This window comes from Triturus cristatus, chromosome 12 (genome assembly GCF_964204655.1).
Source record: "Triturus cristatus chromosome 12, aTriCri1.1, whole genome shotgun sequence".
Taxonomy (NCBI): domain Eukaryota; kingdom Metazoa; phylum Chordata; class Amphibia; order Caudata; family Salamandridae; genus Triturus; species Triturus cristatus.
The window spans coordinates 229,351,834-229,363,403 of NC_140595.1; positions in this window are offsets into that span (position 1 = coordinate 229,351,834).

The window sequence follows — 11,570 nt, forward strand, 5'->3', positions numbered from 1 at the left end:
CTAAAAGTACATTATTATTAAAAGATAGAGAAACTTTGATAACATAGGGGCACATTTACTAATTTGTCATGCAATACAGGGCAGCAAGCAGAGATGCTGCGCTGCGTTGCTAAACAGGAGAGCAGAGATGCTCCATATTTACAGCTATATGGAGCATTTCTGCTCTTCCCTTGCACTGGTCACTATGTACAGCCTATCGCTAACGCAGGCACACTTACACCATAGGACAAGTGTGCCTGCGTTATAGGCAGGATTATTTTTTGCAGTACGGTACACCTTCCTGGGAAAAAAAAAAACTTTAAAGGCATTTAGGTAATTCTATGCGTGCTGCATAATGCAGTCCATGTGGAAAGAGGAAATAACTAGGAGAAATAAAGATATATCTCCTCATTACACCTCACTGGAAAAGGCTTTGCATTTTAACACATCAAGGGCCAGATGTATTAAGGTTTTTTGCAGGGGCAAATGGGTTTTAGACCAGTTTGTGCCCACAAAAAACGTGTGGCCCATGTACTAATCCTATTATGCGAGTCGCAAATCAATATGCGACTCACAAAATAGAATTAGCAACTCGCTGTTAGGAAGGGGCGTTCCAAGTGCGAATTTTTTCTCTCAAATTACAGGTATAATATTCAGCAAACACCTGAAACTGGTAAGGGCCTACAGAGTACGACAGTTCATTCTTCCTCAAAAAACATGACAAGACCGATCGTCTGTAAACCACTGAGGCACCAACACACCGAAGAAATCCTCACTTATGCCCAGAACAATTGCCAAATCACTTGCAATGGCCACAACGTAATATTCACGCAGGAGTACTCAAAACCCAGTCGATACCAGGAAGGGCTTCCTCCTACTCAGAGACAAACTCCACGAAATTAACATCCAATTCACCTTTGCTGGCCCTGCCAAGTTCAGAATTACAGCGAAAGTAAAACAACACATCTTTACCGACCCATCTGACCTCTCAAGATTTCTAGATGATCTCAATTCTAAAGAAATTGAACACTCTAACTCGTTCTCCAATAAGAGGAAGTCATATATACCTATTTGCAGGACTTCAGTTATTCCAAACGCTCCTGTAACTACTTCCTAGGATTCAGTTGGATCACTGAGCAGCATTCATTGCTCAGATAAGCTAATCCTAAATGTTAATAGTCGCAGTAACTATCAAGGTTCCGCTCTATTTGTGCACTATTTCCACAATGTCTCTCAGGAAAGCACATGGCTCTTTAGTACCATATTGTTACTTATACATTATCTGCTACCCCCTACTATGGCTTTTTTAGTTTAGTCAGTTTCACATAGATGGAGGGCAGAGTGCTAGATGGGTCAAACCTGTATCTAGACCTGAATTAGATGAAATGTAATGAGGATTTGTTGATCCAACTTTCTGTGGAAGGGAACTTGCTTGTGATGGCGCAGCATCCTATACATCACCTGTACTTATAGAGTTCGGTTTGGACCTGTGCCATCCCATAACCACATATATTTCTCTCAAATACGACCTGGTCATGACAACTCATTACTTCCTACACAACTTTATATGTTAACTCTCAGCAGTCAATATGTTATTTTCAACATGTCATAATTAATTATCATTAGCCAGCCATATGCACTCCGTGCTGGAGGATAGCCGCTCTTGTCGTCGCACTCTCCTGTTTTTTATTCTCCAGGATTTTGGGGTGGGTGGGTGGGACAGGAGGTTGGGGTGGGGGGTTTGTTCTGCAATTTAATCTGCTTTTATTTTTGCATTCGTACTGTTTTCTATGTTTGTATTAGTATTTGCTTTACTCATTGCTTTTGTCCATACCCTTGGATTTGTACCATATTCAAACACTGGAATGTTGCTTTCTGCTGCCCAGACTCAGAACTTTTACGTGCACCAGTTAGTCTACTTAGTCAAGTTAGCCCACTTAGTCTACGTAGCCTACTCTCCTCCTTTTCCTGTGCACCTCCTCGCAATATCGAAACTTACTGCACATCACACATTAGGCAAAACTGTGTCCATATAACAACTGTAAATGGGAGAATGCAGCAAGGCATATATCTATTTCCCAATGTGTGAGTCTCTAGACTAAGCAGGAAAACTCACTTAAGAAAGATACTAAAAGCTATCCACCAACTATACGCTCATGATGTCTACACATAGCATCTCTGCTAATCTCAACATAGTCTCTCTAAATGTGAAAGGGCTAAACTACCCAAATAACCGTCGTAAAATCATGGACTTCGTAGCGAAAACTAAAGGAGACATTATTCTCCTCCAAGAATCTAAGCTAACAGACAAAGACCCTTAAATCCTTAAAAATAACTGTATCTCACAAGTGGCATGCTCCCCAGCTACTCATAAGAAAAATGGAGTAGTAACCTTGATCTAAAAAAATTCCAATATCTCTATCAAGACTTCCATTCATGACGAGAATGGTAGACTCCTGATCACAAACGTACGTGGAGGCGAAGGCTCAATTCACGTCTTACATTTTTACGGACCTAACGTGGATGATACTTCCTTCTGGGAAAACGTATCAAATAAAATCGGCCAACTGTCCCAAGACGATCTTATCATAGTTGGCGGTGACCTCAACCTCCCTCTAGATTCTACACTAGACTGTCAATCAACTTGCAAATACCGCCCATCAAAATCTCAAGACCTACTACAAAACATATGCACAAAATATAATCTTAAAGATACATGGCGCCTGCAGCACCCGGACACCAGGGATTACACTTTCTACTTTGCACTTCACAACTCATACTCGAGAAATCAAAGAAACAATTATAAACTATCTTAACGACAACCTTCCAGATATAAACATACACACCCTATGGGACACACTCAAAGCAACCTTTAGAAGTGTCCTTCTAGAAATCAAAACCAAAATGAACAAAGCGAATAATGCAAGACTATTATTGTTAGAGCAAGAAATAAAACAGCTGGAGCTTCTACACTTCAGCTCGCTAGATAATACTACTCTCTCCCAGCTTACACAGAAAAAATACAAATATAATAAGATTCAAAGTGAAAAAGCAAGAGTGTGGATAAATTAATTCAAGGGACTCAAATTATGCAATGCTAATAAAGCGGGGAAAGTGTTAGCCTCCTACCTTAAACATAAACAAAACCAAAACCAAAATAGAATCACAACAATTAACGACCCCAGTAATTTATCCCACACGAACCCTGTAAAGATCCTAGATACCTTCAAAAACGTTTATGAAGCCTTTTATAGGAATGACCAAACTTTTGACTCAAATGCATGTCAAAGTTATTAAAGAAAATTAAAACCCCAAAGCTTTTAGAAACAAACAAATTGGCTCTAGGTAAACCTGCATCTTTCAACAAAGTATACGCTCGACTTGGTGTTTGCCAAACCGTCTGAAACAGAGGTACTCAGCATTTCTCCACTAAACTGGACTGATCATTTCTTAATACAGTTCAGGATGACTTTACAAGGAGACAAACCGGTAGGGAAAAATCAAGCTAACTATAGGTGGGGGAGGGACTGGGCTAAGCTCTCCAAAAAGGGCACAGCCCCTCTTTTCTCAAGACGGAACCTGTTTGATCCAGAGGAGGTGCCTGGAGAGAACTATAATAGATATTGTAACTCCATTAACCAAGTGTTGGAGGGATATATACCAAACAAAAAGCTCAGAATGCGTAGAACTCCGTCGGCCCCTTGGTTTAGCGAGAGCTTAAAGTGCTGCGTTCAGCTCGCTGACAGGCCGAAAAAAGCTGGCGCAGGTTGTACTTAGAAACAGACAAAAAAGCTCTAAAAATAATACAAGCTCAATATAAGATGGCTATTAGGGAGGCTAAGTCGCAATTCTACGCTAGTTCCATTCTGCAGGCATCTAATGGAACTAAGGCCCTCTTCAACATCGTAAGAGACCTTAGTAATCCTGGGTGTCTGGCTAGCACAGTTCAGCCATCACAAAACCTGTGCAATGAAATTGCCACATTTTTTATTGATAAAGTCAATAATATTGTGGGTGGGTTTGATCAGAGTGTCATCGAGATCCTCCCGACTATCGTAGATATCAGGAGAGATAACTCTTTGAGATATTTCCAACCCCCCACGGAGGACTCCTTCAAGAGCATAGCGCGGGAGATATCATCTGGGTCACCCCTTGACCCCCTTCCTCATAAGATCTAGAAGGAATTTGGCCCCGACCTATTCCCGGATCTGTGGCAAATCTGCTGTCAATCCCTGAAGGAAGGAATTGTACCAAGTGGTTGGAAGCAGGCGATAGTCACCCCCCCTATTGAAAAAACCTTCCTTAGATCCATCGCTGCCAGCCATCTTCCGTCCCATATCCCTCCTACCATTTCCAGTAAAAATCTTGGAAAAATTGGTCAGCAAGTCCCTGTCTAATTTCCTGAAAGAAAATCTGCTATTGGATAGGGACCAGTTTGGGTTTCGGCCAGGGCATGGGACGGAAACCGCGTTGCCGACCGTCCTGGACAAACTTTGAATGCGAGCCGACAGTGGCAGCTCCTCAGTGTTGGTGCTGTTGGACATGTCAGCCGCTTTCGACACGGTTAGTCACGCGGTTTTGCTGGCAAGATTGGAAGGTTTGGGGGTGACGGGCCGTGCCTTGGAATGGTTACAATCCTATTTGACTGACCGTCAACAGGCAGTGACCTTGACACCATTTGTCTCCCCCTGGTCCTCGGTATACCATGGAGTGCCTCAGGGCTCAGCAATTAGCCCAATCCTCTTTAATGTCTATTTAGGGCCCCTGATCCCTTTAATAAAATCTCATGGGATCGAAGTGGTTAACTACGCGGACGACATTCAGCTGATGCTCTCCACGGAAGGAGAGCACGCAGTCTCTCTGAGCTCTTTTCAGTGCATGTATGAGGAAGGTCTCTGACTGGCTGAAGGCCAATTCATTGCAGCTGAATGCTGAGAAAACGGAGCTACTGCACTGCTGTGCAGCCAAAATGTCCAAACATCTTCTGAGCGAGTTCCGGCTCAGACCGGAGGACGCCCCCATAGCTGCGGGCAAAAACAGTCCGTAATTTGGGGGTCATGGTGGACGAAGACCTTTAGCTGCAATCTCAGGCTAACAAAACAATCGGTACCTGTATTGCCCTGATGAGAGCTCTTCGCCAAATTCTCCCACTACTCCCTAACGAGGCCAGGTCCCTGGTGGTCCAGAGTGTGATCCTGAGCAGACTGGACTATTGTAATTCACTGTACCTGGGTGCTCCCCACTACATTGTACAGGGTTTACAAAGAATACAGTCTATGGCAGCCAAACTGGCCCTCAGGAGACAGCGTGATTCATCTGTAACACTGGCACTAAGGGACCTCCACTGGCTGCCTGTTAAAGATAGAATCAATTTCAAGTCGCTGGTCACGGTTTACAAAGCCCTACACAACACTGGCCCGTTAACATTGCGCGAAAGTTTCTCCTGGTATGAACCAAAGAGACTCCTCCGGTCCACTAGCCAAAGCCTGGTATCTGTCGCCAGAGTAAAACTTGCCAGGATGGGTGGCAGGGCTTTTAGTACGGCGGCAGCCCGCCTCTGGAATAAGATTCCCCAAAAGCTGCGCCAGGCCAAAACGCTTCTGGCCTTCAGGAAAGAACTTAAGACATGGCTTTTTCGCCAGGAATAGGTGGCATCGATCCTGACCACTGGCTATTCGTTCTGCTTGCTTCATGTCATCACAGTCTCTCAGCGCCAGGATACCCGTAGGGTGGCAGATGCGCTATACAAAAACTTATACAATACAATACAATACAAGTATCAAAGACAATCAAATCTCTAAAAGATAACAAAGCTCCAGGACCAGATGGCTTTACGCCCAAATTTGATAAATCCTTCTCTGACCAACTACAGCCAACCATGCTATCCCTATTCAACCATAACACCAACTCAAGCACAATCACGGGACCGATGGCTGAAGCCAACATTATCGTAATCCCCAAAGAAGGGAAAGACCCTACACTGCCAAAAAACTACAGGCTGACCTCCTTAATGAATCTGGACAGCAAAATGTATGCAAAGATCATAGTTACAAGACTTAGGGCCTCATGTAGGTAACATACTATTTACCGATTCATAAATACCGAATTTTACCGAATCGGTATTTATGAATCGGTAAATAGTATGTAGGTAAATAATCGGTAATTATTACCGATTCGGTAATTATGAATCGGTATTTACCGAATCGGTAATAATGCATCCCTTCCCATTCATTCCTATGGGCCTGGAGGCCCATAGGAATGAATGGGAAGCCAGTTACTATTACCGATTCGGTAAATACCGAATCGGTAATAGGGGAGGCATTATCATGGGTGGCAGGGTGTCACATTGACACCCTGTTGCACCCCTGATTCGTGCATGTGTGCACATGTGGCGCACATACATGCCCTAAGGGCATGTATGTCTGCCACATGGCACTTTACAAATAGCACAAAAATGCTTTTTGTAAGGTATTCGTCATTTACCATCAACTTGTAGTTGGTGGTAAATAACGAATCCAGACACCAATAATGCACTCACTTGAGTGCCCCCTACATTGCATTTCTGGATTCGGTATTTACCGAATCGGTATTTTACCGATTTCTTAAAATTCCGATTCGGTAAATACCGAATCCAGAAATCAGCCACCTACATCTCAAGTGCCTCAATACCGGTCGGTAACGGGATATTTACCGATTTTCGGCCGTTACCGACCGGTATTGAGGTACCTACATGAGGCCCTAAATGAACACCTCCCCGGACTAATGAGCAACTCCCAAGTAGGCTTTCTCAAGAACCGTATGTCAAATGATAACACACGGGTCCTATGCCACGTCCTAGATAAAGCAAAAAAATCCCCAACTCCCTTGTTCGCCATAACACTAGATGCAGAAAAAGCGTTTGACGGAGAATCTTGGGCTTTCTTATAATAATGCATGGAAACCTTTGATCCGGGCGATAATATAATAAAAGAATGGTTATGCCTCTCTATAACAACCCATACGCATTCATCTCAATGTTTCCCTATCACAACCACAAGTCTACAGCAAGGTACTAGACAAGGCTGCCCATTCTCCCCATCTCTATTCCTCCTAGCACTAGAACCCCTATTGCTAGACATAAAGCAAAACACTGACATTTCTGGTATTGGCTTTAGTAACAAATATATTAAACTAGCTGCATACGTGGACGACATTCTGATAGTCATAGAAAAACCAGGCCCCTCCATACACGCTCTTATGTCCACCATAGACCGTTACTCCGTACACTCAGGATACAAACTTAACAGAGATAAATCTGAGGTGAAACCATTAAATCTCCATTGCACAATAGAAGTAACATGCTCAACCGGCTTATACTGGCAGACTGATTATATAAAATATCTGGCCATTGAGTTCAGGTCTGATCTAATAGACACCATCAAACATAATTAATATATAACCCTTGAAAAAACAAAAAAGCTCTTAGACAAATGGTCCCCTAAATTCATCACTTGGTGGGGAAGAATAGAAACAGATTTCCAAATTCATATGGCAAGACAAAAAAGCCAGAATAGCCCTAAAAATAACTTAGACTACAAAATACTTTAGGGGGTGTCAATCTAGCCAACTTCAGGGACTATCAATATGCCTTTTTGGCACAACAAGGATCATATTGGATCCACCCACCAAGTGACTACATGCTGTATGGTTAGAAATAGAAAAGTCCCTTCAAAACAATCTAAACCCACTGACATTGCTAACGTCCAACACAACACCTAGGGGCGATTACGATGGTGGACGGACTTCCATCCATCCGCCATCGTCTCGGGCCTTGGGACTGTCCACCTGTAATGCGGCGGTCCCGCACATCAGATTATGATGCGACTGCAAAGGCCAAAATGCCCTGTTTGCATTTCCCTACACTACGTGGCAGACACCACACGGTGCCTGCCACCAGGTGCAGGGAAATGTAGGGGGGTACCCCCCAATGAACACCCACCCCCCTCCAACACAAAGGGGGCCCGCCACGGGCACCCAAATGCAATCCCTGCCAGCCTGGGAATGGCGGTTTCACTGCCATACGCCGGCTGGTGGGGAGGCAGCATCATAATTTGGCGGACGGTGCCTGCTAGGCACCTCCACCAAACTGTTGATGCAGGGTGGGTCCGCCATGCAATCGTAACAATTGCCTGTGGTGGACCCGTGGCAGACGGACTTTACGTCCGCCAGCACACCGCCCACCGTTGTAATTTGGCAGGCGGAGAAGTGCCTTAAGATGGCGGTGAAACCACCACCGGCAGGCTGCCAGTGGTGGTTTCACCTCCATCGGCAGGCTGCCAGTGGTGGTTTCACTGCCATCGTAATGACCCCCCTAGTTGGCTCCAACTACATTTCTCGTAACACTAAAAGCTCTCTCCTAAAAATAAACAAGCATCTGCCAACAAGAATAAGACTCTCCAACCATGCTTCGCTCTGGAACTGCCCACACATTAAATATAATGGCATAACTTTGGTCTACCTATCCTAGATAGACAAGGGCATCTTCTTCCCTCATCAGCTGGGCTCCATTGCTCAACCCAGGACCTTCTTCGATCTACAGGAAGCATACAAACTAGACAAGAATAGAGTTCTACAACTTCCTTAGAATTAAAGCCGCTATTTCTATATCAAACAGCCATATCATCACCCCAGCCCTACCTAGCTTCTTACTGAAACTTAACAAAACTGGCCACCAAGTATCTCACCTATACAAAGTCTTATGTCCAAAAGCATCACATTTAAATAGTGATATAAGAGCCTTCTGGGACAATCATTCTTCCAATCCCATAACAACCTCAGACTGGCCTCCAATTTGGAAATCAGTCACATCCCAGAAAATCGCTCCTGTTCTATCACAAACCAAATTCTGGCTGAAGAGCTTAGATGACTTCACTTGCTGGAACTGTAAACAAGAAGTCGGAGATCTTGCCCACCTCATCATCCACTGTAATTCTCTATCCAAATACTGGGCTAAGGTCTTTTAAATCATACCGGATCTATTTAAATGCAAGCCCAAAAAAGAACTTGTATTCCTCATCAAATGATTTCTAGATACTAAACTAGACAACCCTGCAGGTGGCGCTTTGCTAGACTTACTACTAACATCCCCAACCAAAATAGTCCTTTCCAACAGGAAAAACACAAAGCCTCCTTTAACAGCTGGATCAACTGGGTTTCACACATCAGAGGTGCAGATAATTCTTCCCTCCAACACTCACCGTGGAAAACTCCCTCTAAACCCATTTGAGATAATCTGGACAACTATTTCGCGTCCAACAAACCACCCTAGACACTCTTATATATAGCTCCATTTCACTCCCGAAACTTACCATCGTCCACCCTTACCCACCTCATGTTTAAATTCACAGACATAGAACTCTTCTCTTGCTCCCGACAAATAATGCAGTGTTGCAGCAGCACTTAAGCCTCGATGAAAACCGAGTCCAATGCCCCTCCAGAATATACAGATCTGTTATACAACAATCCAGCTTAATTTATTCCATACATAATTGTCTCTGCTTAACTATAACTCAAATTTTAAACTCATGAACACTGGCCTCGGTACCTATAGGCCACTTTATCTGTCACACTAAAAGCCTAGCTCCAACTTCAATCCAGTGCTCATCATTGACCCACTGCTTTATCTACGATATTTGATTGGTACCAAAACAAAAAGGATCACACACTATGTTAGGCCATCTGTCAGTGCTATATCTGTATATTCACCCCTCCTTAACTGCTTTTGCCCTTTATTTTTAGTTCACTTCCTAGAAGCCATCGCTTTATGTATATGATACGCCATGTTATGTTCACATGATTCACTGTAGTATCTTATGTTATTGCTAAACATTATGGTATGTTTAGTTTTTGTTATGAGTTGTGTTGACTCTATGTTTGTACTTTTATTACGCACGCAAAATCAATAAAATCCTTTGCAATAAAAGAAAATCCCACACCTCCCCAGGTAAAGGCGTAAGGAGGAGAAATATCTTTATTTTGCCTGATTACTTCCTCTTTCTACGTGGAATCTACCAGAGGTGTCCCTTCCTGCGCAAAACAATCCTGCTTACAACACATGCACCCTTGCACCATGGTGCAAGGGTACCTGCATTGGAACTAGGCAGCACATTGCGCGCCAGTGCTGGGAAATGACACGAATGAGCTCTATATTGTTAAGTATGGAACATTCCTGCCCTTTGCCTATCAGGCAGTGCAGCAAGGTGACTTGCTGCGCTGCATGATTATTTGGTAAATATTCCCCCCACATTGAAATGGGTTAAACCACTGTGCTTGATGCTGGGTGTGAGACATTACCAGAACACTTTGAGAATCTTTAAATCCGACACAGACACTGCTTGGTGTTTGGAATCTCAATGTGTTTCAGAACTAGAATACGGAAATAAAAATGTAGATTACATTGTGATTCATTAATAGATGAATTAGTTAGTGTTTTAAGGATTTTATTATGCAATTTATTGTATTTTACTCTTTATACCTGGTTCACCTGTCCCATTAGGTAATTAACACCAGGTATAATGCTGGTCTTTAGAAACAACCTCTAGTCTACAGAGAATGGAAAACTATCATGTGGCAAGGGATAATGATGAAGCGCTTATCTTGGGAAAGGTAGTAGGAGAAGGATGTTATTAGATTAAATAGTGTGGGTTCTGCATGAGAATATTCAAAATTTCGTTGCCTCTTTGTTTAACATTAGGAATTGTCAATTTAGCCAGCCCTATCTGCAGACCGAAACTCTAAAAGCAAGATGAAATATAGGATCGCCAGGAAACAGTATAGGCAGAGTTGATTATTTCAAGCCAACAAATGTTCACTAAGGAAACATGTTCAGATGTAAACAGTGTGTACATACATTTCAAAAATGACCCTTGCGACACCATAGATTGTCTTCGGAGACCAAACCCCAGTCTTGTTTCTGCTTGGCCAACTGACCTGCAGATCCCCAAAATTATTTTGTATGCCTTGATTACTAGTAGATCCAATAATTTTGCGTCTTTTCCCCTGGTGATAGGCAAGCCATATGTAATAGTTGGCTGTAGCTTTGCTTTCATAACTTTGAGAAGATGATCATATGATTGGCATCTCAACAATTTATACAGACATTTGAAAGCATGAATTAGAGTAACCGTTTTTGCCCTGAAATCTTTATAATGATTTTTAACCCCTTGCGTGCGTATGACGGAACCACGCCGTCATGAGCCACGGGCGGCATGTGCTCATGACGGCGTGGTTCCGTCATGCTGTGGCTGCTCCGCGCACGCGTCACTGATTCCCCGCCTGTGCGGGCGAAATAACGAGTGGGCAGAGTCGTGACGGAACCACGCCGTCATGAGCACAGCTCGCCCGTGACTCATGACGGCGTGGTTCCGTAACGAGCATGGCGGCGCCGCGCTCACCCCGCACCCCCCCCCAGCGCCGCGGCAGAATTTGCGCGACGGCGAAGGGTTTTAACTAAACTATGTTATTAAATAAAATGCCTAAATATTTATTTGTTTTTACCACTTCAATCGACTCTCCTCTGGCCCTCCATGAGTTGGTCTTTGATTTAGCTGGGT